This window comes from Tamandua tetradactyla, chromosome 14 (assembly GCF_023851605.1).
Source record: "Tamandua tetradactyla isolate mTamTet1 chromosome 14, mTamTet1.pri, whole genome shotgun sequence".
Lineage (NCBI taxonomy): Eukaryota > Metazoa > Chordata > Mammalia > Pilosa > Myrmecophagidae > Tamandua > Tamandua tetradactyla.
In genome coordinates, this window is record NC_135340.1 from 86,942,709 (window position 1) to 86,969,944 (window position 27,236).

The following is a 27,236-nucleotide window of genomic DNA, read 5'->3' on the forward strand; positions in this document are numbered from 1 at the left end:
CATCAATGGCAGATGTCTCGGCCTGAGAAGTTTCTTGAGTTGCTTGTGGATGATGTGTCTTACACCACCAAATTTCAGGCTGTAGAACACCCAGCCAGGCACCAAAATTCTTTTCCCATAGTGCAACTGCCTCCTGGGAATCACAAATTTAGAAGAGAAAGAGCACCATGAGGGACAACCTTGAGAACATGGGCTGAATTCAGGAGTTTCCAGAGCCCAAGAAGGAATATGGGACCTCCTAAGGGTCCCCTGGCCCTCTGCCAGTCTCAAGGGCAGCTCCATGTCATCTGCCAAAATGGATATCATACAGATAAAGGGAATAGATTCAGTAAATCCAGGTCTGAACCATCTTCTGAGGACACGTGTCACTTAGGGAGGTCTTAACAGGCAACTTGAAACTGCCTCCAGGCTCTGGGCATCCAGACTTGGGTGGGTCACCTGGTCACCTGATGGCATTAGGTCACAACCACTGGGTGTGGCAGTGGGTCGACCTGGAGAGTAATCCCTGGGGTTCAGGGATATGTCTCTGCCTTGGGGTAGCCCAACTCCCATTTGCCTCTCTTCCCTATGAAAAGAGTTGCGAGGTGCAGAGGGGCAGCAAGAGTCTACACAGTCAAAGACAGATTAATCTGTTTCTTCTTGTGGTAGCTACCAGTTGAGTCTTTCTGCTGCTCCAGAAACCCACATGTTGATGTTTGTGCATGCTCTAGAATACAAATAATCTTGACAGAGTGAGAGCAAGCTCACTCTAAAGTGAAAAATCACTCAGGCCAAGAGACAGCTTCTACCCAGAGACTTCACAGGAACAACAATCCAAAGGAGTAAAAGGTACTTTGCTGGATGATACCATGTTTAGAGAAATTTGATACCTAATGCACACCTACCCATGATGTGCCAGATGAAGAAAAAATGAATTTCTATCATTTTGGATCAGATCCCCTTGACATGGCATCCTTTAAAAAATATTTTTATTGAGATATCTTCACACACATACAGTCCATTAATAGATACAATCAATGGCTCACAATATCATCACGTAGTTGTGCATTCATCACATGATCATTTTTAGAACATTTTCATAATTCCAAAAGAAAAACTAAAAAAGAAAAAACTTATACATCTCATACACCCTAACTCTCCCTCTCATTGACCACCAGTATTGCAATCTACCCTTTTTTTTTACCGCTTACCCCCTATTTTAGTTTGTAAAAGCTGCCAGAACAAAATATACTAGAAATGGGATGGCTTTTTAAATGATAATTTATTAATTTTATTTATAAATTTATTAATAAATTGCAATTTTATAGTTCTAATAATAAATGTTTAGAATTTATTAATAAATTGCAAGTTTATAGTTCTAAGGTCATGAAAATGTTCAAATTAAGGCAAGGCTATAAAAATGTCCATGAAAAGATACCTTGACTCAAGGTCGATGACATTCAGGATTTCTCTCTCTCAGCTGGAAAGGCACATGGTGATGTCTGTTAGTTTTCTCTCCAAGTTTCTTCAATGTTTCCCCAGGAGGGTTTTCTTTTCCTGAAGTCTCTGGCTGTGTGGGCTCTGTTGATTCTGTTGGCTCTAATACTTTTTCCAAAAATGGTTCCCTCTTAAAGGGCTCCAGTAGGCAACCCCACCTTGAATGGCTGGAGACACATCTCTATGGAAACCATCTAGTCAAAGTTACCACCCACAGTTGGGTTGTCCCATCTCCATAGAAACAATAAAAAACATACCACCCAGCAATATGGAATGAGGATTAAAAGACGTGGCTTTTCTGCAGTGTGTAAAAGCTTCAAACAGGCATATTCCACATGGAAAGACACCTTCTTTCTTTCCAAATGCAAAATACATGCATTCCATAAGAATATTAGAAAGTCTTAAACCACTTCAGTAACAATAAAAATATAATACAAAGTCAGAAACAGTACAAAATTTCATCGAAGGCAGCTACATGCAGTCGGTCATAAGGCAAAATTTTACACTGTCTGTGAACCTGTAAAACTCAGTACAAGTTATCTGCTACCAGTATACAAAGGAGGGACAGTCATAGGAGCCATATTTCCATTTCCATAGGGAGAAACTGGAAGGAACACGGGGGTCATCAGACCCAAACAATTCTGAAAACCTGCAGAGCAAACTCCATTAGATTTCTGAGAGTTATTTATCCTCAGAGCTTTAGAAAATAGCAGTCCCACCCTTTCTAAGGGCCTACACAGTGGTCTAGCTCCCTCCAAATGCAACCTTGAGGGACATTGGGAAGACAACCTTCTTCTTAGGTCCACCCACTCCAAGCACTGGGGCAGCACCCAGGCTCTCTGCCATCTCTGAGACACATGCTCAACCCCTCCAGAACAATGGGCTGGTATCAGGCTCTCCCCAATCCCCAAGGAATGTGCTCCACTTACTCCCAGGCCTGAGGCAGCACAACTCTTCCAGAACGTTGAAGCGAGAGGCCCACCCTCTGCCTTTAGGGCAAACTTACCCTGTCCAAATGCATGGGTGTGTCCATTCTCCTGGCCTGAGGTTTCTTAGCTTCAGACTTTCGCTTTCATAGTTCTGCCTTTGAAGTTATTTTTCCTTCAATTTGTCCCTTTTCTGTTCCTTTTAGTCCAGAATGGCAGTGGTTCCATTTATACAGATCCTGCAACACTCTTGTTGGTTTTCTATGCAGTATACTGGGGTCATAACCATCAGACCATAGTAGGACTTGCCACAAATTCTTCCTAGATATCTCCATCTCCAATCCTGGATTTTCCTGAAATCGCTGACTGGTTCCATGTTTGGTTAAATCCTCACATGGGGCACTATTCTCTGGGGTCTCCTTTTCTAGAAGCCCAGAACTTTCCAGATCATTAATTTCTGGTTTCTTTATACCTAAGAATTCAGTTCTCAACTTATCTCTTCTTTTTCATATTTCACTGTAAGCTGCAAGGAGAAACCAGGCTGCACATTCCAAATTTAATTTGGAAATCCTTTATTCTAAATATTTAAGTTCGTGGCTTTTAAAATTGGCCTTCCATCTAAACCAAGTAGTCAATTTTGCCTTATTATCTACCATTTTAACACAATGGTTACCCTCCTTCCAGTTTGCATAATACGTGCATCATTTCTATCTAAGGCCTTATCAGAAGTCCCTTTAGAGTCCATATTTATATCAACAGTCTCTTCAAAACATTCTATGCCTTCTCTATCAAGCTCCTCACAACTCTTCCAGAATTGTCCCCTTACCCATTTAAAAAGTTGTTCCAATATGTTTGGTATTTGCAAACTGCAGCACCCCACTTCTTTGGTACCAAAATCTGTTTCAGTTTGTAAAAGCTGCTGGAACACAATATGTCAGAAACGGAACAACTTCTTTTAAAAGAAGAATTTATGAAGCTGCAAATTTAGAGTTCTAAGGCCATGAAAATGTCAAATTAAGGCAACTCTATAAAAATGTCCAAACTGAGGTACCCAGAAAAATATACCTTGACTTAAAAGGACTGATGACATTCAGGGTTTCTCTCTCAGCTGGAAAAGCACATGGCAATGTCTGTTATTTTTCTCTCCAACCTTCTTCAATGGATTCTGTGCTGGTTTGAAATAATTTATGTACCCTAGAAAAGCCATGTTTTAATCATAATCCCATTTTGTAAAGGCAGCCATTTCTTCTAATCCTTATTCAGTACTGTATGTTTGGAACTGTAATTAGATCATCTCCCTGGAGATATGACTCAATCAACAGTGGTTGTTAAGCTGGATTAGGAGAAGATGTGTCTCCACCCATTTGGGTGGGTCTTGTTTAGTTTACTGGAATCCTATAAAAGAGGAAACATTTTGGAAAATGAGAGAGATTTAGAGAGAGTAGAGGATGCTGCAGCACCACAAAGCAGAGAGTCCACAAGCCAGCAACCCTTGGAGATGAAGAAGGAAAATGCCTCCCAGGGTGCTTCATGAAACAAGAAGCCAGGAGAGAAAGCTAGCAGATGATGCCATGTTCACCATGTGCCCTTCCAGCCAACAGAGAAACCCTGACTGTGTTCACCATGTACCTTCTCACTTGAGAGGGAAATCCTGATCTTCATCGGCCTTCTTGAACCAAGGTATCTTTCTCTGGATGCCTTAGATTGGACATTTCTATAGACTTGTTTTAATTGGGACATTTTCTCAGCCTTAGAACTGTAAACTAGCAACTTATTACATTCCCCTTTTTGAAAGCCATTCCGTTTCTTATATATTGCATTCCAGCAGCTAGCAGACTAGAACAGTTTCCCCAGCAGCGTTTTCTTTATGCATCTCCAAAGGTCCTTGGTTGTATGGGCTCTGTTGGTCCTATTGTCTATCTTGGCTTTAAAGCTCTTTCCAAAAATAATTCCCTCTTAAAGGGCTCCAGAGAGCAACCTCAACTTGAATGGGTGGAGATGCATCTCCATGTAAAGCATCTAATCAAAAGTTACCACCCATAATTGGATGGGTCCCACCTCCAGGGAAACAATAAAAAAGATCCCGCCCAGAAATACTGAATGAAGATTAAAGCACAGGCTCTTCTCAGGCACCTAATAGCATCAAACAGGCACACCCTCCTGTTATTTATTTATTTTCATCCATATTTTTCACTCATCTGTCCATTCCCTTGATAAAGGGAACATCAGACACAAGATTTTCACAATCACATGGTTACATTTTTAAAATTATGTAGTTATACAATCATCTTCAAGAATCAAGGCCACCTGGAATACAGTTCAACTGTTTCAGGCACTTCCCTCTAGTCACTCCAATACATCATAAACTAAAAAAAGGATATCTATGTAGTGAATTAGAATAACCTCCAGGATAACCTCTTGACTCTATTTGAAATCTCCCAACCATTGAAACTTTATTTTGTCTCATTTCTCTCTTCCCATTTTTGGTCAAGAAGGGTTTCTCAATTCCATGATGCCAGAGTCCTGTCTCACATTGCTAGGGAGATTTACACCCCTAGGATCATGTCCCACATGGGTGGAGGGCAGTGAGTTCACCTGTTGAACTGGCTTAGAGGCAAAGGCCACATCTGAGCAACAAAAGAAGTTCTCTGGGGATGACTCAGGTAAAATTATAAATAGGCATAGCTTCTCCTTTTCAGGAATAAATGTTATACAGGTGAGCCCCAAGACTGAGGGCTCAGTCTATTGAATTCATTGTCCCAACTGCTTGTGAGACTATCAGGAATTCCCAGATGGGGATAAAAATGTTCAAACTAAGGCATCAAGAGAAAGATACCTTGACTCAAAAAAAGCTGATGTCTGTCACAGGGGAAGGCATATGACTGCTATCTGCTGATCCTTGTTCCTGGTTCTGTTGCTTCCAGCTCTGAGGCCAGTGGTTTCCTCTAAGTGTCTATGGGCCTTCACTTAGATCCTCCAGGTCACAACACTGGGTTCTGGCTTGGTTAGCATTTCATGGAAAGGTACATAGCAACATCTGCTGGGCTTTGCATCTATAAGTGTCTGTGACTAGGCATCTCAGTTGGCACTCCAAGCTTCTCCAAATATCTGCATTTCTGTCAGCTCTTAAGCAACTGTATTTTCTCCAAAATGTCTCTGAATTTAAAAGACTCCAGTAAACTAATCAAGACCCGACTTGAATGGATGGAGTCAAATATCCATCTAATTAAAATGCCACACCCACAGTTGGATGTGTCCCATCTCCAAGGAAACAATCCAAAGTTTCCACCCCACAATATTGAATCAAAATTAAAAGAAACATGGCTGCCCAAAAAAGATTGGATCAGGCAAAAAGGCATGGATTTTCTGGAGTACATAACAGCTTCAAACTAGTACAGTAAAATACTTTGAAGACTCAGTTGCCCAAGTGGAATTTAGAGAAAACATACAGCGAATGATCATGAAAATTGTTACTGAAATTTTCACCACAAATGATCGAAAAAAAATTATGATCAACAACAATGTCGGAATGGCCAACTATGCCAGGTCAGTATGGAGAGTTCTGCTTCGAAATTATCGTCTGCCATAGTTTTAAGTGTACCCCTTCTCATTAATAAAGTTAAAAAATCAATAACATATCCAGATTGAATGCTAAATTTTATGTTTACTGTCTTACTAACAAAGTAATTAAGAAAGTATCAAATTAATGAGTATGTAGACACATTATTAGTGAGCCAGATTGGAGCACCTAAAAGTAAACTTCAACAGTGAAAGGCCCCATGGCATTTGTTCAAAAGTTCAAAAACATATCATTTGATAATGGATAGACCTGTCAACAAATGGTGCTTGGGAACTTAGATGACTATAGGCAGAGTAAGTGAGCTTCAATCTAAACCTCAAAATGGATGATGGACTTAAGTGTGAAATGATAAAGAGAAAATGTTTACAAAAAGAAACAGTAGACTACCCCCCTACATGGGACATGACATCCAGGTGTGAAAGTCTCCCTGGTGATGTAGGAGATGACTCCCAGGGATGGATCCAGACTAGGCACCAAGGGATCAACAATTCTATCCTGACCAAAAGGGGGAAAGAAGTATAACTAATAAAGTATCAAAGGCAGAGAGAGTTCAAATAGAGTCAAGAGGCTACTCTGGAGGTTGCTCTTACAAAAGCTTCAGGTAGACATTGCTACCTATCATAACCTGCCAACTCCCAACCAGGACCATTCCAGCCAAAAAATCCTGAAGAATACCTAGGGCAATATATAACATTCCACAAGGGTTCCATGCACTAGAATAACTTTCCAGAAGCCTAAAACCTCTAGATGGGTCCCTGGTCCAGATAAGTCCTGAAACTTAGCCCAGCCTCTCCAGAACATCAGCTAGTTCCATCTCCCTACCCCATATTAGTAACAGACTCTTCCAATATCAAAAATTTAGAATAACCATAGCCCAAACACCCCTAAAGAGGAGGATGGAAAGATCAAAAGTGATTGTGGAGTTATACAGAGAAGATAAGATTTATCAAATGAATATGACTGCTGAATCATTAAATTGATATCTCTTTTAGTTTCCAGTATTTTAGAGCAGCTAGAAGTAAAAATCTAAAATTGTGAAATTATAACCCATGTCAAACTCTGAAATATAGTCTACAACTAATTGTGGTGTTGTTATTTGAAATTTATAGCTTTTTTCGTATATATGTTATTTTTCACAAAAAAAAAAGGAAAAAAGTCAATTGTGATGATAAAAAAATATTTAAGCCCTCTAACCTTCTACATTCTGGAGCAGCTAGAAGGAAAAATCTGAGAAGATTGTATGGTAGCCCATGACAAACTCTGGGATCTGTCCTGTAACTACTTGTTGAAGAATGCTTTGGAAACTACTGCTTTTTATTTCTTTGCTTTGTACATATGTCATATTATACAATTAAAAAAAAGTTTAAAAGAAACAGAAACAGTAGAAAATCTTTGAGATCAAAGACCAGGCAAAGCTTTCTTAGGATTTTCACCACAGGCATGACTTATAAAAATAAAAGACAACCAACTGGACCTTATGATAATTTTTTAAACTGTACCCAAAAACCCTGTTAAGAGGACAAAAAGAGCAGCCATAGCTTGGCAAGAAATAGCTGCCATCACATATTCAACACAATATCTAGAATATCAATCATTTCTGTTTGCTAAGTTGGCAAAATGTGGTATACCAAAAATGGGCTGGCTGGATTTATTAGCTTACAAGTTTACAGTTCTGAGGTTGTGAAAATGTCCAAATCGAGGCATCAACAGGATGAAACTGCCTTCCTGAAGAAAGACTGATGATCTGGGATGGTCGTGGTGGCCTCTGCTGGTTTGGCTCTCCTGGGCTCTGTTGTTTTCAACTTCTGGTTGGTCTGTTTGTGGTTTTCCTTCTGGGTTTCTGTGTGTTTCTACTTTAGCTTCTGTCTTTTTCAGCTTCTCTATCCTTTTGTCTGTTTCATGCTCTTTTAAAGGACTCCAGTGAGAGGATTAAGACCTACTTGGGGCATACCTCAACTAGAATAACCTAATCAAAATGTCCAATCCACAATAGTTCCACACCCACAGGAATGGAATAGACTTGAGTACGTGATATTTTCTGGAGTCCACACGGGTTCGAACTATCACAACAATGAATTCTCAAAATTCAACAAGAAAAAAGAATAATCCAGTTACTAAATGGCCAAAAGCAGGGACAGACATTCCATTTGTTCAGCAAATAAGAACATGAAAAGATGCTCCAATTTGTTAGCCATGAGGAAAATGCAAATTACAATAATACTTTGCGCATTTAAACAGCCATCATAATTCCTACAAATTTTAGGGGAAAAAATGTGACAACAAAAAATGCTGGCAAGAATGTAGGAAAACTGGATCACTCATACATTGCCAACAAAATGTAAGTAGAACAGCCACTTGGGACAACAGTTTTAGAGTTTCTTTTTTACTACAATTTTATTGAGAAATATTCACATGCCACATAGTCCATCCCAAGTATGCAATAATGACTTGGAATATTGTCCTACAATTATGAGTTCATCACCACAATCAATTTTCAAACATTTTCATTCCTCCAAAGATAAAAAAAAGAAGAAAATCTAAAACACCCCATACCTCTTATCTTTGATCCCTATCATCAGCATAGTTCATTTTTTCCTGTTGATGAAAGAATACTAAGATATTACAGTTGGTCAGAAGAAATACAGCCACTTAGGGAGGTTTATGATTTACTCTCTCCTCCAGGGCAGCTAGTAAATAGCCAGGAACTGTCTGAAACAATGTTAAAGGTTCTTCAGAGACTAGATGTACATTGTAAGCCAGTCAGGAATGAGTGGAAGACTAGGCCAGATAAATTGCAGATGTAAGTAAATGCCCATGCTCCTAAGGTTGATTTCCTTCAGATGGCACAGCAAGCCGACTCAGTGTTTCTCCCTCCTGGGAAACAGAAGCCCTCCATACTAGGGGCAAGGAAAATGGAGCTCAGCCAACTACAATTGTGGATCTCGTTAATGAATTCAGACTGCTAAATACCAGCTCCAATCACAGATAGATTTACAATGTAAACAAGAAAGAAACCAGGAGTTCTGCTTCATCAACACTCCCAGCAGGGAGGGAGCAGAGCTCATGGGAAAAAAACAGAGGCATCTAGAGTTGGCCAAGCTCAGACTGCTGGAAAAGGGCCATGACCCACGAAAAGGTACACATAAATCCAGGGACCAGCTCTGACTCTGATTGGTGAACCCAGGAACTTGAGGGTCAGCTCTGAGGAAAGCTTTTCCTTTTTTTTCTTTTTTTCTTAAATCAGCCCATTAAGAAAACAACCTGCTTCCTCTCTTTTCAGCCTTGCTCAGAAGTAGGGTTGACTGAGAGACAAAGTAACTAATTAGGGAGAGGAGATAGTTCCCTAAAGGTCATACCTTCCCTCAGGAAAGGGTGGGGTAGGGCCCAGTGCAAAGTAGCAGCTCTCCTTCAGAGAATTTAGACACAGGGGCTGGGATGACAGGGACAATTTCAACCAACAAAAAGTGGAGCCCACCCTGCCCCAGGGAAGATGCTGTAGACACCGGGTAGAGTGGGCACTAACTCACTGGATGCTTAGGACAGATGCTGTGGACATGGGCCACAGTGGGTGCTAATCCACTGTACTCTTGGGACAGATGCTGCAGACATGGGACAGAGTGGGCGGTAATCCACCAGAAGCTCAGGGCAGATGCTGTGGACCTGAGGCAGAGTGGGTGCTTCATGGCAGACACTGTGGACATCAGAGAGAGTGGGCGCTAATTCAGGGGATACTCAGGGCAAATGCTGTGGATACAGGCTACAGTGGGCATTGATCTACAAGAGACTCATGACAGATGCTGCAGACATGGGGCAGAGTGAGTGTTAATCCACAGGATGCTCAGGGCACGTGCCCTGGACATGGGGCAGAGTGAGTACAAATCCACTGAACATTTGGGACAGATGTTGTGGACACAGGCAGAGTAGGTCTGGGGCAGAGTGGGCGCTAATCCACAGGACACTTGGGGCAGAGGCTGTGGATACAGGGCAGAATGGGCACTAATCCATGGTATGCTAGAGGCAGATGCTGTGGTCATGGGGCAGAGTGGGAGCAAATCTACCAGACACTGGGACAGACACTGTGGACATAGGCAGAATAGGCACTAATCCATGGGAAGCTCAGGGCAGATGCTGTGGACATGGGCAGAGTGGGTACTAATCCACTGGATTCTTGGGGTAGATGCCATGACACAGGGCAGAGTTGGCATAAATCTTTGGAATACCCATAGCAGATGCCGTGGACAAGGAACATGAGGGCATTAATGCACAGGATGCTCTGGGCAGATGTTGTGGACATGGGGCAGGGTGGGTGCTAATTACCAGACACTCGGGGAAGGCACTGCAGACACGGGGCAGAGTGGGCACTAATCTACAGGAAGCTCGGGGCAGACACTGTGGACACAGGGCAGAATGGGTGCTAATTCACAGGACACTCCAGGCAGATACTGTGGACACAGCGTAGAGTAGGTGCTAATCCACCAGATGCTCGTGGCAGACTCTGTGGACACAGGGCAGAGTGGCCACTAATCCATGGGATGCTCGGGGCAGACGCCATGGAATGGGGCCAAGTGGATGCTAATTCACAGACACTCAGGTAGACACTGTGCGCACAGGCAGAGTGGGCACTAATCTACCAGATGCTTGGGTTTTGAAGTCCAGAGTTCAGGAGAAGTGCACCCTCAGTGGGGTTCCTCCACCCCAGGGTGGAGGAGGTCCCTGTCAGGACTCTGCAGATTTCTACTACTCTAGGCCAAACCTCATGGCTGCATCTCCCAGCTATGGGAAAGGAGCCCATTTTCTACCATCCTATACAAGGATCCTATACCATCACTCGCAACCATCCCTGGCCTTCCAAATACAGCTCAGATCTGTATCTACTCCCTCTGCCCCACAAAAACCCACCCACCTTTCCAACCACTTAGTTTGGAGGAAACTACCCCAAATTGCCCCATTCCAGGCCCCTAAAATCTATGACTGGCTCAAAAATATCCCACATCTTTGGCTCTTCTGAGTAACCAGCATCCCTTTGTACATTCTGTAATATTTTCTCCAAAAATATTTGGCGCATGCCCAGTTCTTTTATTATTTCAGCTTGTTTTATTTCTAGTATAGATTTCTATTCCTGTTATCACTGGGATGAAAAAGACTCAGTCCATTTAATTCCCATAATTTCCAAAGTCTAACTACTTAAATAAAACTGACTATGGTTTGCAACAACAACAAAGAAAAATAGGAAAAGAAAAAGAAAAAAAGGGTACCAGAGAAACTGTTCATGACACAGGATTAGGTGAAAGAAAATTTTTGATAAATTGTAAGAAAACAATCAAATTTAAAAATAGGAAAAAGAATGGGCACTTCACCAAAAATTATATGCAGATGGCAAATAAGCACATGAAGATACTCAATATAATTAGCCATTAGGGAAATACAATTTAAAACTATGATAAGATCTCATCACACCACAATAAGAATGGCTAAAACAAAGAATTCTGATGATACCAAGTGCTGACAAGGGGTAGGAGCAACAAGAACACCCTCAGACCTCTGCTGGGAATGTAAAACTGCACAGACACTCTAGAAAACACCGTGGCAATATTTTATAAGCATCCAGTCACCATGTACAATGGAAATCCCATGTCTATGTGTTTACCCTAGAAAAGCGAAATTTTATGTTCACACAAAAACCTGTACAATGAATGTTTACAGTAATTCTATTGATGATCATGAAAAACTGGAAGCTATATGAACGTCAGTGAATGAATGGATAAGTAAACTGCTGCATCCACATTATGGAACACTACTCAGACACAAAAAGGAATAATAGGTGCAACCAAATGGATGATCTGTAAAGGCAGCACATATAGGGTATTGTCAAGATTCTAGTTTCTGTTTGGGGCTGTGGGCTTGCAGATGCCTATTACATTAGTAAATATAACAAATTAAAGACATATGTAAATAAATGTAGACGCCACCTGAACAAGTGAAGGGAGTATTAGCATAAACCAAGGATAATGATCCCTCTAACCCTTTGCACCTGAGATTGGATTAAAGAAAAAGAAATTATCTATGCCCAGAATACATGCAGGATTCCTCCAAGTCAATAAGGAAAAAAACAATGTAATAGAAAAATGGAATATGAACAGACAATTCATAGAAGAGGAACCATAAATAACCAGTAAATATACAAAATGATCAAAGAAATACAAATTCAAACAAGTAGATTCTATGTAAGCCCTATCGGCAGGCAAAAGTTTACAAGTATGGCAATACCAAGTGTTCGATGATGAGGTGGAGCAAAACTGGACTTCACATACACTGGTGAGGATGTAAGTTAATGTGAGTTCTTTGGGAAAATAATTATTAAAAACCTAATAAAGTAGGACTTCCTGGAAGATGGTAAAGCAAGGTGCAGTGAGTTCACTCTTGCTCCATGAAACAAGATAAGGGATGAGAACAGAATAGCCATGCACAGGCTGGGAGTGGAGTCTGGGCCGCTAGCATGGTGGGCAGCCATTCTGCCACTGAATTACCTGTGCTTCCTGGCCTGGCTTCTAATAGACCTTCAAGTTGAATTGTATCCCCTATGTGAGATCCAGATCTTAATTTGGTGAAGAATAACTGACAAACAAGTGCAAAAGGAAACCTTCAGTGAAAACCAAGAAAATACAAAACTCTAGAACAGTGAAAGAAACCAACTTGCAAAATAACAATATCAAGATAATCAAATGCCCCAAACATAACAGAAAAGTCACAAAGCACATGAAGATCCAAGCAGGAATGGCCCAGCCAAATGACAAAATTGAAATTCCAGAGGGGATACAGAATAGGAAACAACTACACTGGATATTTATATTTATTTCTTCATTAAGAAATAAAGGATAACAGGAAGACACTAGAAGGACATAAAGAAGAATTTGGGAGGTTAAATAGAAAAATGGCAGAGCTCACAGAAATGAAAGATACAGTAGACCAAATAAGAAATATACTAGAGACACACAATAGTAGATTTGAAGAAACAGAAAGAAGAATAAGAGAGCTAGAAGAAAGAACAATTGAACTAGTGCACACAAAAACATCAATGGCAAGAAAGATGGAAAAATGCAATTGGATCTTAGGGAAATGATAGACACAAAAGGTGCACATATGTAAAAATCATTGGTGTCCCAGAAGGAGAAGAGAAGAGGAAATGTCTGGGAAAGTTAGTTGAAGAAATCATCTGGAAAAACTTCTGAACCCTTATAGAGGGCATAAATACACAAATCAAAGAGGCCCAAGGAATTTCAAATAGAATGAATCTGAACAGGCTTACACCAAGACACATACTAATTACACTGTTGGGTGTTGAAGAAAAACAGAAACTCCTGAAAGCAGCATAAGAAAAGTAATCTACTACATACAAGGGAAAACATATAAGATTGACTTTGGATTACTCAATAGGCATTATGGAAGCAAGAAGGCAGTGGTATGATATATTTAGGATCTTTATCAAGGAAGGCTTTCAGCCAAGAATTCTTTATCCAGCCAAGTTATCTTTCAAAATTGAGGAAGAGATTAAAATCTTCAAAGACAAACAAAGATTGAGAGAACTAGTCAACAAGAGACTTGCCCTCAAGAAAAACTAAAAGGAGTCCTGTCAGCTGAAAAAGAAAAGGCAGGAGAAAGTCTGGGAGAGGGCACAAAATTCAAGAATATTAGTGATGGTGATTTAAGAGAAAAGGAAAAGAATATATAGATCTGACAAATAAAACCTAGAGGATAAAATGGTAGAGTTAAGAACTGCTTTTGCAGTGATTACTTTGAATGTTAATTAAAAGACAAACTGTCAGAAGGATTAAAAACCATAATCCATCTATATGTTGTTACAAGAGAAACATCTTAGACTAAAGGACACAGTTAGGTGGAAAGTGAATGGATGGAAAAAGGTTTTCTATGCAAACTGTAACCAAAAGAAAGCAGGAGTACCTACACTGATATCAAACAAAATAGACTTTAAATGTAAAGACATCATAGGAGACAAAGGACACTACATATTAATAAAAGGGACAATTCACCAAGAAGAAATGACAATCATAAATGTGTACACTCCCAATCAAAGAGCACCAAAGTACATGAGACGAAACATTGGAAAAACTGAAGGGAGCTACAGAAATATCAACAGTAATAGTGGGAGACTTCAATACACCACTTTCCACAATAGACAGAACAACTAGATAGAGAAAACCGAAACAATGGGATAAAAGACATATATCAATCATTACGCCCCCAAAACACCAGGATATACATTCTTCTCTAGTGCACATGGAACATTCTCCAGGATGGATCACATGCTGGGACACAAACTGAGTCTTTATAAATTAATGAGATTGAAATTATCCAAACTACTTTCTCTGATCACAACAGAATAAAGCTGGAAACTAAACATCACCAAAGAAACAGAGCTTTCACAAATATAGAGAGATTAAACAACACATTCTTAAATAAACAGTGGGTCAAGGACAAAATTATTAGAGAAACTGGTAAGTATCTGGAGATGAATGACAATGATAATACAACATATCAAAACTTATTGGCAGCAAAGGCCATGCAGAGAGGGAAATTTATTGTCCTAAATGCCTTCATTAAGAAACAAGAATAAAGTCCATGCTCATGGATAAAATGATTCCATGCCCATGGATAGGAAGGTTAAATGTAATTAAGATGTCAATTCCACCCAAATTGATCTACAGATTCAATACAGCCCCAATAAAAATTCCAACAACCTACTTTGAAGACTTGGAAAAGCTAGATACCAAATTCACTTGGAAAGTAAAGAGACCCTGAATAGTTAAAAGCATCCTAAAAAAGAAGAATGACATGGGAGGATTAACACTTCCTGAATTTAAAACATATTATAAAGCCACAGTGGTCAAAACAGCATGGTACTGGCACAAAGACAGAAGGATTGGCCAATGGAATAGAATCAAGAATGCAAAAATAGACCACCAAATCTATGGTCAACTGATCTTCAACAAGGCCCCCAAATCTATTGAACTGGGACAAAATAGTCTTTTCAATAAATGATCATAGGAGAACTGGATACCAAAAGCCAAAAAATGAAAAAGGACTTTTACCTTACACCCTATGCAAAAATTAACTCAAAGTGGATCAAACACCTAAATATAAGAACCAGTACCATAAAGCTCCTAGAAGAAAATGTAGGGAAACATCTTCAAAACCTAGTAATAGGAGGTAGCTTCCTAAACTTTACACCCAAAGCACAAGCAACATAAGAAAAAATAGATAAACGGGAACTCCTCAAAATCAAATGCTTTTGTGCCTTGAAAGGCTTTGTCAAAAAGGTGAAGAGGCAGCCAACTCAATAGGAGAAAATATTTGGAAATCACACATCGGATAAAGTTTGATATCCTGTATACATAAAGAAATCATACAATTCAACAACAAAAGAACAAACAACCCAATTTTAAAGTGGGCTAAAGATATGAGTAGACATTTTTCTGAAGAACAAATACAGATGGCTCAAAAGCACATGAAGAGATGCTCATTTTTATTAGCTAAAAGGGAAATGTAGATCAAGATTACAATGAGATACCATCTCATACCTATGAGATTGTCTGCTGTTAAGCAAATAGGAAACTACAAACTTTGGAGAGGATGTAGAGGAATTGTGACACTTAAGCACTGCTGGTGGAAATGTATAATGCTACAGTCACTATGGAAGACAGTCTGGCAGTTCTTCAGAAAGTTAAATATCGAGTTGCCCTATGACCCGGCAATATAGTACTACTTGGTATATACACAGAACTGAAAGTAGTGACACAAGCAGAGATTAGCACACCTATATTCATAATAGTCTTATTCACAATTGCCAAAAGATGGAAAGAATCCAAGTACCCAACAACAGATGAATGGATTAATAAAATGTGATATATACCTATGATGGAATATTATGTAGCAGTAAGACAAAATGACGTTCTGAATCACATGACAAGGTGGATGAGCCTTGAGGACATAATGCTGAGTGAAATTAGCCAGACACAAAATGATAGATACTGTATGATTCCACTTTCATGACCATAGTAAAGGTAAATCAGAGGTTTACAATATGGGACATAGGGGACCTAGAGATACACAGAAGCTTGAGAAGGATGAACAGTTAGCTAATGGGGTTGAACTTAATTATAAGTAAATTGTTAGAAGGTGGCTCACTATTGGGTCTATAAGTAATATTACCATATTAAAGGTGAACATGACTGAAAGGAGTTGTATAGACTCATGTGTCCCATGGATTATCACAAGTATAAATAAGTTCTTGCATGAACTACTGCAAAGGTATGAATCTTGTACAAAGAGTGTATAATTTCGGGGTATGGGGGAAATGCTATTGTGTACTATGGGCTATGTTTAACAGGAAAACATCAACGGTGCCGCAGCAATTCCAGGGGTACATAATGTGGGGAGGGACAAGAGTTAGGGGGAGGTTTGAATTTTCTATTTGATGAGGGTGTGTGTTTATTGGCTACCTTTCTCTTGGGAACAATGAAATTATCTAAAATTGATGGACTGTTAACTTTAGAGTTTATACATGAGGCCCAGCAGATGTGGGTAGCTGAAAACACACTGACTGAGAAGTAGTTTGGCAAACAATGGTGAATACATATGATTGGACATTGTGCTGTTACAAAAAGGAATGAAGTTGTGAGGCATACAGCGATGCGAATGAACCTAAGGGACATTTGGTGAGGCTGAATAAGCCAGAAACAAAGGAGAAAATATGATATGATCTCATTTAGAAAATACTTATAAGAAAACTGGGGCCTAGATTGTAAACTCTTACAGCAGTCACATTTAGTCCGGACTGGTAATTGTTACTTCTGGACTTTGAGGGGCTGTTTTACATACATATAACCTGGGTATTCAGAGTTAAGAACAAAGCTGATCAGGTCAGGATTAAAGTAATTCAGAGCACAGGGGTAAGGAAGACATCGCCTGTATTTTAGATCTTCACCTACTCTTTGAGACCAAAGTAAGAAAGGTTTATTTTGTCCAGAACCTAAATTTTCAGTAGCACATAATCTAACTCAACCTGTCTGGATAACTCATTTAAACAATCCAAACACAGAGAGCCCAAAATAAGAATGAGGGCTTTTAATCTTGTATAACTTAATGTTATGGCTGGATACATCCCAGAGTATACTGAGCAGATAACCAAAGAGTCCCTTGAGGGATGTGAGAAACAATATGGAACTATTAAATTTTACCATCAGGGAGACCCTGGATACTGTGTCAAACATTAGGGACACACGAATCAATAGGTCAAGCCCTTGATCTTGAAGCTTACTCTTGTGAAGCTTATGTATATAGCAGAGAAACTTAGCCTATAGGTATGCCTAACAGTCACCTCTGGAAGACCTCTCCTGTTGCTCAGATGTGGCATCTCTCTCTAAGCCAAACTGCAAGTGAAACCACTGCCTTCTCCCCTACATGAGACACGACATCCATCTTCCTGGCAGCATGGGAGATGATCCCCAGGAATGAGTCTGAACCTGGCACCATGGGATCAACAATGCCATCCTGGCCAAAAGGAGGCAAACAAATGTACCAAATAAGGTATTAGTAGCTGAGAGAGTTCAAATAGAGTCTAGAGGCTACACTGGAGGTCACTCTTATCCAAGTTCCCGTTAGACATTGCTACTATCATAACTTGCTAAACCCCAACCAAAACCATTCCTGCCAATCCTAAAGAATACCTAAGGCATTATATAAGATTCTACAAAGGTCCCATGCACCAGAGTAACTTTCTAGAAACCTACCTTGAAATGCAGAGGGGCCAGCCTCTCCAGAACATCAGCTAGTTCCATCCCCTTATCCCATATTATTGACAGCCCCTTCCATCATGAAAAAGTTAGAGTGGCCATAGCCCAAATGCCCCTAAAGAGAGGAAGAAAGATCAGATGATGGTGGAGTTATACAGCGATTTAACAAATGAGTATGAGTGCTGAATCAGTATATTGATATTTGTTTTAGTCTCCAGTACCTTGGGGCAGATAGAAACAAAAACCTAAAAATTATGGTATTATAACCTATACTAACTGAAATCTGTTCTACAACTAATTGCTGCATTGTACTTTGAAATTTAATGCTTTTTTTGTACATATGCTATTTTTCATGAAAAAAAAGAAGGAAGCCTATAATAGAGAAGGTAGGATTTAACAAATGAATATGACTGCTGAATCAATATATCGACATTTTTTTTATCTCCAGTGCCCTGAAGCAACTAGAAGAAAAAATGAAAAATCACAAAACTGTAGCCCATACCAAACTTCAAACTCTGTTCTATAACTACTTGTTAAAATGTACTTGGAGATTTATTGCTTTTTTGTATATATGTTATTTTTTACAAAAATATATACATATTTTGAATTATTAACAAACAAAAAAATTAAAAAAAAAAGAACATCAAAACTTGATGATTTAACTGCTCACCTGGAGAATTTACAGAAGGAACAGCAAACTAACCCTAAAGCAAAAAAAAAAAAAAAGAGAAATAATAAAAATAAAAGCAGAAATAAACAAACTGGAAAACAATATAAAGAATCAACAAAACCAAAAGTTGACTCTTTGAGCAAAATTGATGGACCCCTCGCTGGACTAACAAAGGAAAAAGAGAGAGGATGTAAATAAACAAAATAAGAACTCAGAGGGGGGGGTATTACTAAAGCGTATGAAGAAATTTTTTAAATTACAAGAGAATATTATGAACAACTATATGCCAACAAACTGGCAACTTAGATGAAATGGGCAAATTCCTAGAAACACATGACTAATCTATACTGATTCGAGAAGAAATAGAAGATCTCAACAAACCAATTACAAGGAAAGAGATTCAATTTGTCATTAAAAATCTTCCCACAAAGAAAAGCCCAGGATTATCTAGATGGTTTCACAGGAGAATTTTATCAAATATTCTAAAAAAAAAACTATTGCCAATCCTGCTCAAACTCTTCCAAAAATTTGTGGAAAAAAGAATGCTAACTTACTCATTTTATGAAGCTAACATCACACTATACCAAAATTGAATAAAGATGCTAAAAGAAAGGAAAACTACAGACCAATCTCCCTAATGAACATAGATGTAAAAACTCTTAACAAAATAATAGTAAAGTGAATCCAATGCCACATTAAAAGAATCAACATCATGACCAAGTGGTATTCATACTAGGAATGCAAGTGTGGTTCAACATAAGAAAATCAATCAATGTAATACAGCACACATTAACAAATCAAAAGGGAAAAATCACATGATCATATCAATTGATGCTGAAAAAGCATTTGACAACATCCAGCATCCTTTCCTGATAAAAACACTACAAAAGTTAGGAATCAAAGGAAACTTTCTCAATATCACAAAGGGCATATATGAACCCATAGCCAGCATCATACTAAATGGTGAGAAATTGAAAGCATTCCCCCAAAGATTGGGAATGAGAGAAGGATGCCCATTGTCACCACCATAATTAAACATTGTATTAGAAGTGCTAGCTAGAGCAATTAGACAGGAGAAAGAAATAAAGGGCATCCAAATAGGAAACAAATAGGAAAGAAGTAAAACTTCCATTATTTGCGGATGACATGATCCTATACTTAGAAAAACCTGAGAAATCTACAGCAAAGCTACTTGAGCTAATAAACAAATTCAGCAAAGCACCAGGATACAAGGTTAATTGACAAAAATCAGTAATATTTCTGTACATAGGTAATGATCTATCTGAAATGACAATTAAGGAAAAATTCCCTTCAAAATAATGACCAGAAGAATCAGGTATCTAGGAATAAGCTTGACCAGGGATGTCAAAGACTTATGCACAGAAAATTACCAAAAAAAATTGCTAAAAGAAATTGAAAATGACCTAAATAGATGGAAAGATATTCCATGCTCATGGGTGGAAAGGTTGAATGTCGTCAAGATGTCAATTATACCCAAATTGATCTACAAATTCAATGCACTATCAATCAAAATCCCAACAGCCTACCTTGACAACTTGGAAAATCCAGTTATCAAATGTGCATGGAAGGGAAAGAGACACCAAATAGCTAAAAATATCCTTAAAAAGAATAACTAAGAGGGAGGAGTCACTCCCTGACTTTAAAGCTTACTACAAAACCACAGTGGTCAAAACAGCATGATACTAGCACAAAGATAGATGACTGACCAATAGAATAGAATTGAGAGTGCAGAGATTGACCACCAAATTGATGGACATTTGATCTTTGATAAGCCCCCAAATCCACTGACCTGCAACAGAATAGTGTTTTCAGTAAATAGGCATGGGAGAACTGGATTTCAATAGCCAAAAGAATGAAAGAGGACCCTTACCTTACACCCTATAAAAAATTAATTAAAAATGGATTAAAGACTTAAATGTAAGACCAAGTACCATAAAACTTCTAGAAGAAAGTGCAGAGAAACATCGTCAAGACCTAGGAGTAGCTTCTTAAACTTTACACCTAAAGTGCAAGCAGCAAAAGAAAAAAAATAGACAAATGGGAACTTCTTAAGATTAAAAGCTTCTGTGCCTCAAAGGACTTTGTTTAAAAAGATGAAGAAGCAGCCAACTCAATGGGAGAAAATATTTGGAAACCACATATCAGAGAAAGGCTTGATATCCTGTGTACATAAAGAAATTATACAGCATGCCAACAAAAGAACAGACAAACTAATTATAAAATAGGCAGAGGATATTAACAGGCACTTTTCTGAAGAGCAAATTCAGATGGCTAAAAAGCAAATGAAGAGCTGCTCATCTTCATTGGCTATAAGAGAGATGCAAATTAAGACGACAATGAGATATTACCTCCCACCTATAAGAATGGTTGTTATTAAGCAAACAGGAAACTACAAATGTCAGGCAGGATGTGGAGAAATTGGGACACTTATTCACTGCTGGTGGGAATGTATAATGGTGCAGCTACTGTGGAAGACAGTTTGGCAATAATTCAGAAAACTAAATATTGAGTTGCCCTATGACCCAACAATACCAATACTCGGTATTTACCCAGAAGAACTGAAGGCAGGGACATGAACAGACATTTGCACACCAATGTTCATAGTGGCACTATTCACAATGCCAAAAGATGGAAATAACCAAATGTACATTAACAGAGGAGTGGATAAAGAAAATGTGATATATACATGATTGGAACATTATGCAGCAGGAAGGCGAAATGATGTCTTGAAACATATCACAATGTGGATGAACCCTGAGGACATAATGCTAAGTGAAATAAGTCGGCTACTATATGATTTCACTATTATGACTCTGATAAAGGTAATTTCAGAGATTACACTGCAGACTATAGCAGACCTACAGATACACAGAACTAGAGACGGAGGAAAGGCTACCCCAAGAGGGTGAATCTAAATGGCAAGGAAATGGATAGAAGTGATGGTAACTAATTAGCGTATTTTTAAGTAACATTGCCGTATTCAAGGTGACTATGGCTGAAAAGGGATGTTTAGTGCCATGCATTCCAATGATTAAATTTATGATTATAAATAAGTTTTCACATGAACTATTTCAATGGTTCGATAGTGGACAAGGAGTCAATGGTAGAGGGATATATGGGGGAAAATGCATGCTTTGGCCAATAGTTAATAGGCAGTTCGAGAGTGGTAATGGTCATAGTTTGCTAAACCCCAATCAACATCCCTTCTGTGGACTCTTAAGAGCACCTGCGGCTCAAACTGAGACGCTATAAAGGCTTCAAGTACTAGGTTTGCCTTCCTGGAACATATAATTCCCAGTGGGTTCCTAGGTCAGATTAATCCTGAAACCCGAAGGGACCAGCCTCTTCAGAACTGTCAATTGATTGCTTTCCCCTGACCTTCAGGGTTGGCGCCCCTTCTCAGCATGAGAGAGTCAGAACAGGCATTCCCCAAGGCTCCCTATAGAGGGGGAGAGGAATTAAGGGAGGAGGTACAGCAGAGAAAATGGGTTTAACAAACGAGTATGAATGCTGAATCACTATATTAATATTACTTCTAGCCTCCAGTGTGTTGGAGCAGCTAGAAGGAAAAATCTGAGATGATGAATGGTAGCCCATGACAAACTCTGGGACCTGTTCTGTAGCTGCTTATTGAAGTGTGCTTTGAAAATTATTGCTTTTTTTCTTTCTTTGCTTTGTATAAATATTTTAATATTAAAAAAAACATTGGGGGTGCAAGGATAGTTCAGTGATAGAATTCTCACCTGCCATGTGGGAGACCTGGGTTCGGTTCCTGATCCTAGCACTTCCCAAAAAACAAACAAGCAAACAAAGAAAACAAACAAGCAAAAATTCAACAAATGGTGCTGCAAAAATGGGATACTTACATGGAAAAATAATGAAATGTGACCTAACTATATAGCATACGTAAATAAAATAAAACATTAACAACTATAGGCAGCTGTAGTAATATTAGATAAGATAGATTACTGAAATCAAAAATTTGAAAATATTTAGTAACACAGGTCATTACTATAACAAAGCTGATAGTTGTAAAAACTTTCTACTCGATATTCTGGGAATTAACTATAGAGTTTTGATAAAATGGTATTTAAGGTAATGTTTAATACTTAGAATATCAGAAACTTTAATATCTGTATTTGTAGATATTTTCCTTGCTCACTTTAGTTTTAAATTGGTTTATGAAACATGTTGTACAAACAGGCTTTAAAATGATTATTTAGATATTTTATTTAAATATGCCTGTGGATAAGCTAACATATCCATTTTTATGGTTAAGATCTTCATATGTGTATTGTAAAAATATTTACATTTTCCTGAAATCAGGAAAATGTTCAGTAACACAGGTCATTACTATAGCAACGTAGATATTTGTAATAACTTTCTACTTGATATTTTTAGAACATTCAGTTTTGACACTGATCAAATGGTATTTACGTTAGTGTTTAACATTTAGGACTTAAGAAACTCTGATGTCTGAATTTGTAGATTTTTTCCTTATTGCCTTAATTTTAAATTGATTTATAAAACTTACTGCGCAAACACAGGTTTTACCATGATTACTTGGATACCTTATTAAATATTCCTATGGATATGTTAACTAAAATATCCATTTTGGGGTGGTTCTAAGTGTATTGTTTGTTTTCTTAAATAAATATATATTATATATATTATACTATACTATATTATATTATATATATAAAAGCCTAGTAAAGTAAAAAAAAGATGCATCAACCCTGTTCTTTCAGAAACTACTAAGTGGTCTCAATACAGTTTGCCCTCCCTCCCCCGTAGTAGAATTTCGCCTGGGCCCATGGACACCCAAGATTAAGACTCTTTGCCTGGCCTTCCTGGCAGCCTGGTGCACCCGCTGGACAGCAGGGCATAAACGATGTGGCCCATGGCCAGCTTCTACGAAGCTTCCCAGAGAGATGGTGTGAGAATCCACTTTCAACCACACCAGCGCTGACCATCCTACAGCGGAGAACACTAGGAACAAGATTCAGCAACAAGATGGGAAAAGCCTGCGACTCTCAAGCACGACCTGCCCAGGCTTGCTTGTGGGAGAAAAATGAACTTGTGCCTTGTTTAACCACTGTCACCTTGGAGGTCTGTCTCTCAAGGAGAAAGTGAAAAGCCCACTGTCAGAGTGGGTTCTTAATGCATCTTCCTAACTGACCGATCAAGTCCATCTAACAGCAGCAAGGATGAGTCAATTCCACGTAAAACTTTGGGCTAAGAGGCACGGGGGTGATCCCAGAGAAAATGGAGGTTTGTTACCGTGAAAGGTGTGGTACCGGGAGTCCCTGCAAAGGCCCCCACTTATGCGCCTGATGGCCTTCTTCAAAGCCCCTTGAACTAATACCCCTTGTCTTAGTTTGTCTGACCTGATATCACAAATCCTTCACAGTGGTTGGTTTAAACAAGAATCTACTGTCTCAGTCGAACCTGCTTTTACCCCCCCCCCCAGGGGGTTCCAGGGCTGGCTGGCCACAGTCCTTGGAGCTCCTTGGCCCTTACCTCTGCCTCCCACCACGTGGTGATGTCTTCTTCATTCCTGCTTCTGTGATTCCCTAGCTCTTTAGAAGGCCTCCAGGATCCAATTTAAGACCCATGCTTATTCAGTTAGGCCACACCCACAGGAACACGGAGCAGGGTTCCCCATCCCTCAACAGTACCCCTGAATGTTCTGCTGTCTTCTGCATTCCTCCCACCTCTCGGGCTGCCGTTGCCGTCCACCTCCTTCCACCTAATGAACCCAGTGGCGGTCAGCTCCTAGCTGTGGTTGCTTAGCCAAGCTCCACCCCAGGCTAAACCCCACCAGCATAGAGCCCTCCCTGAAAGCCTGTGATTTGGGCGTGGATTTTTTTTCCTTAGTCTTTTTCTGGTTAAATGCCAGTTACCTTGTTTTTACAAAGTCAAGCCATCATGTTCCAGCCCCAAGAGGCACAGTGGCTTTTGAGCCTGCCTTCCCCTCAGCATGGGACCACTGCAGAGAGGAATCCCAAGAAGCCAGCCATTATGAATTGGGCAATTAATGTGTTATGACTTTTTCTTCCAGGGCTGTCAATTAGTGAACCACTATCATTACTATTATTTCACTGGTGATTTAATGAATCCGAGAATGTGAAATTTTAGATATGACTTATGATAAGCGGGTTCAATTCTGCCAAGTTGAGTTTTTATTACTATGAGGCTATTTTTCTGCAGAAAAAATGTAAATGTGCTTTTGAATGGAAGGTGAAGTGTCAGAAACTCAAATGTTTCTTAACTTTTTTGAGTGACCAAAGGTGTCTGCAATACTCCAATCTGTCTCTCCATAGGTAGGTGAAAGAAGAGTCTGACCACCCCCCACTCCCAATCATTCCAGGGGACCTGAGAGGTCCCTCATTATTCAGTGCAGATGAAGGCAAGTGGATCTTCAGCCAGGACAGGCCTCAGCTGAGCGGCAGCACAGAGCTCTGCAGGGCTCGTGTGCTTGGGTCTTGCTGTTTAAATCACCTAGGAAGGGAAATGCTTAGCGCACGAAATGGAGCTGGAGATTGGACTGCCTTTGTGTAGTTTAATTGGACACATCCTTTATTTAGGGACTTAACTATGTGCCAGCATTATGTAGAAAATCTCAGCAATGGAATTGATCATGAATGTGGCTTAAATGTGGTCAAAAGCAGTTTGTGAGCTCATAGCTTCCGCACAAGACGAACTGGGGCCAAGCTGCAGAGTATTTGGTGCCCGCAAAAGGTTTGATGCCATATTGGAACCTCCTGGGAAACGTCAGAGGGGGAGTGTGCTCCCATCGGCTGCATAACACAACCCACTGCATGTGCAGCTTATACCTGGGCTTCCGTGTCTCCCCCATGGGATGGCAGGGCAAGAGGAGTCAACAAACCCATGCCCATGCCATCTGCTGTGCCATAATAAATGGCTGCATCACTGACCCTAGAGGCTTATTTCTCCTGCAAGCATCCACAAAACTAGCCAGCTCAGTTGCCATCTTGCAAGTAGTATAACCCCATTTCCTCTTTGCCAGGGGTCAGTACAGAGATTGCCATGGAAACCAGTTCTGGATATGGGACCTGAAGGGATGCATGCCAGGGTCTTCTAAGAAAAAATTTAGAAGATGCATCTAAAACACATCTCTCCGCATTTGCATGCTGCTTTTCAGGGGATATGAAGCTTAGTGCTTTTGTGGCCCCCTTGGGACATTCAAGGAAGAACCCCCCTAAATGGCAGAGCATCAAGAAGAAGAGAGTCCAGGTCCTCCCTGACATGGCTAAGCCAACCTAGAAGGTCTTGCCTCAAACTTCTCCATAAGTGAGACAACAAATGTCCTCAGGGTTACTCTCTATTCTTGGCATTTAGAAGCAAACTAGCTCTTGAGTTCATTTGGAGTAGATTATCAGGCTAGCACCTTCTTGAACCAGGATTAGTGGGTGCCTGAGAGCCAGGTGAAGGGAGAACCAGAGCCGGGACACGTCACAATGAGTAGGGAGACTCCAGATCCAGGACTTTGAACGTGTATGCATAAGAAATGGTTTCCACACAGCCTCTGGAAAGGGACATCTCTGCCCAGGACAGTTCAAGTTAGTGTACCTGGAGATGGTGTTTCTTTTCTCTGACTTGATTGACTCCCTTGTCTGCAGAGGTTCAGGGGGAAGGTGGAAGAGGAGGCATGTGACCTCACCTGGGAGGAGGGGGCTGCAAGGGCAGATGATACCGAAGGCTGGTTGAGCTCAGCGCAAGCACAGCACCTGAACACAGCCCGTTTGTCAGGTCCGTGACAATCCCACCCCCCCACTCCCCACCGTCCATGCCGTCATTCCCCCACTCACCCTTCAGCACAGCTAAGAGGAGCTTCTACATCACAGCCGACTGAAACTGGCCTGGTCCAAGGCATTAGCAGCCTGACAGGCTTTCTCTGTGCACAACTCCCTCAGGGCAGCCACCGCCTCCCCTACTTCCCCTGCCCACCCCTCCCCCGCCCACCCACACATGATTCTAGAGGTGCCCCAGGCCTACATCTGTCATCTCCATTCCTGTCTCTCTTGGTGGCCACATCCAATACCAGAACCTTCCAGGACAGACACAAACATCCAAATGCTTACCTGCCATCTCCACGGGGGTGCCTTACAGACACCTCAAACTCAATACAGCCCAGGTGAAATTCTGGATTCTCACACCTGCAAAACTCATGTGTCCCCCACACTGCAGCCCCCATCTCAGGAGATGCCTTGCCTGGCTGTACAGCCGTACAGACCTTGGAATGCACCCTGATTTCCACCCCTCACCTTACCCCCACAACCAATGGATCGTGACCCCCCCCCTCCCCTGGGACCAACGCCCCTGCTGACCTCACTCCACCCCTCACCCACCTCTCAGCAGAATGCCCTGGCAGTGCCCCCAGAGTGACCTCCTCCCACACCACTCAGCTAACATCCTCTCACACCTATCTCCCGCATTTGCTTAGCAGGGTATATCCCTAGGATGCTGCCTGAAGGACTTTATCTGAGGAATTAGCATCTTCACTTAGCGGACTTTAGGTGGAAGAGATGACCCTCAGCCCTGCGGGTGGGCTTCACCCAAAGAGTTGGAGACCTTCAGAGCAAAAGTTGAAGCTTCCCGGGGAAGATACCAGCCCCAACTCCTGCCTGGCTTCCAGCCTGCCAACAGCCCTACAGGTTTCAGACTTGCCAGTCCCCACACTGAGGGAGCCAGGCAGGATTTACTTTTTCCTTCAAGTAAATCTCTTTACA

General features: G+C 40.4%; 1 long non-coding RNA gene across 1 annotated transcript; it reads left to right on the top strand.

The window, feature by feature from the left end:
- The first annotated feature begins 206 nt into the window (after positions 1 to 206).
- On the top strand, positions 207 to 27,236 carry LOC143656324 (uncharacterized). Its single transcript, XR_013162458.1, has 4 exons — positions 207 to 828; positions 23,278 to 23,754; positions 24,807 to 26,256; positions 26,954 to 27,236. It is a non-coding gene; the product is annotated as an uncharacterized LOC143656324 (long non-coding RNA).